Here is a 1,828-nt window from a genome sequence, read left to right as displayed (position 1 = left end):
GGGTGGACGGATGGTCGGGTGGTTGGATGGTGGACGAGTAGCCAGGCCGAGGATGATTAGGCGAGTGAGAGATGAATGGAGGGAGGGAGGGGTGAGTGGAGGGACAGACAGGCAGAGGGGGGACGTCAGGATTTCAGAACCTGGGGCCACCCCGAGGAGGAGCCAGGACACCTTCTCCTGTGGCCACTCAGACCTCAGCTGCCGGACCCCGGCCTGTCGGAGCACCCCCCTGAGGAGTTCAGTGCTGCTCAGGGCCCCCTCGCTCTCCGCTGCTCCCCCCTGGCCCTGGGGACAGCTGCCATGGCCACTCCTTGCCCAGTGCCAACTGCACCCCCCAGCTGCCCCAGCCCCTTCCCTGGCTCATTCTGCACCCCCAGAGCACAGCCCCCGGCCTCAGCCTGGGCCACTCGCAGGGCCCTGTCTGCCCCACCCCCAGTCCCCTCCATCAGAGGCCGTGACAGAGCCACTCGACCCACGTCCTGGCACACAGCCTGTCCTGCCTGGTCCTGACGCCCTCGGCCTCACCTGTGGGTCCAGGAAGAGCCAAGCTGGGCCTGGGGTCCCTGCTCCCAGAGCTGGGGACGGAGCCCAGGGCCAACCCCATGTGTCTCGCCTTCCCCTGAGGGAGCACAGCTGAGAGCCTAGTCCTGAGCCGCAGCCGGCATCCCGCCTGCCTGCGCCAGGCCCCAGGCGTCACTGTCATCCTGTGACCTCGCCGTGCAGCAGGCACTCCTGGGCTGAGGAAAACTGAGGCTCAGAGAAGTGAAGACACTGACTTCAGGTTGCACAGGGATGGGAAGGGGTTTGGGTGCCAGGTCTCTCCTCTGTCTCTCTCCAAGATCAAACAAATTCAGAGCTGGCAGTGTCCCCAGGGCAGAGGAGCCAGAGCCAGGATCCACCCAGGTTGCCACTTCTGTGTCCACACATTGGACACATCTGCAGGTGCTGGTGGGTGGCAGGCAGCCGGGGGGCTCCTCACTGCACATCCACAGGACCCTCTCACTTGCGGGATCCCGTACCCGGGATGTGCTTTTGTCCGATGCGTGGGGCTCCCCAGAGTGCTCAGGAGATGGGTGCTCCTGGAGGCTGGTGGGAACTCCTCCCACCCTGGGGGGAGACAGCTCTGGAGCTTGCTCTGCACCTCCCCCCCAGAGGTCCCCAGTGGGGCTGAGCTGCAGTTGCCCAGAGCAGGAGCCTCGCTCTGAACCCAGTCTTTACTGTCCCCTGCCCTTCCCCGTTCGGCCCCGTCTCTCCCCACCTGTGCTTCCCGGGACACCTCCCACATGAGCTCCCTGTCTCCAAATCCCTACCCCAGGGTCTACTTCTAGGGCAGCCGGAGGAGAGGTACCTTTCAGTGCCAGGGAACTAAGCAGGGCCTTAGGGACCAGCCAGCCGGAGTCCGAGCAGGAAGGGAGGAGAGGAGGCTGGGGCTGGGGGGGCTCTGTTTGCTCCGCGAGGCACGTGGGAGTTTCCAAGGGAGGCGCGTGGGCCATGGGGGGCCACAGGAAGCCCTCTCTGACTGTCCCAGACCTTTCTGGGACCACTGGTTTCTTTCCTCTGCCACAGGGGCCCCCTTCTGTCCCTGGATGCACCAAGCTCGTCCTGCCTCGGCCCTTTCACTTGCTTGGTCTCAGCTCAGCCGTCCCCGGTTCAGTGACTTCAGTCCCGGGTCAGGTTAGGCCGGCCCCCAGGCTCACCCTGGCCAAGCCATGGACCTCCCGGGGCCAGAGTCGGTGCACAGACACGTGAATAAGCCCACGTCAGCAGGTGTCCCGTGGGGGCTGCGGCCTGTTGTCACCTGGGCGGTGGGCAGCGCACCCCGTGGCTT

General features: G+C 65.5%; 1 protein-coding gene across 1 annotated transcript in view; it reads left to right on the top strand.

Moving 5' to 3' along the window:
• Window positions 1-1,828, top strand: part of Gsg1l (GSG1 like) — a 113,598-nt gene that overhangs the window by 93,417 nt on the left and 18,353 nt on the right. The gene's annotated exons all lie outside the window — the stretch shown is intronic.

This window comes from Marmota marmota, unplaced genomic scaffold, assembly GCF_001458135.2.
Source record: "Marmota marmota marmota unplaced genomic scaffold, marMar, whole genome shotgun sequence".
NCBI lineage: Eukaryota > Metazoa > Chordata > Mammalia > Rodentia > Sciuridae > Marmota > Marmota marmota.
This window is presented reverse-complemented; position numbering and strand designations above follow the sequence as displayed.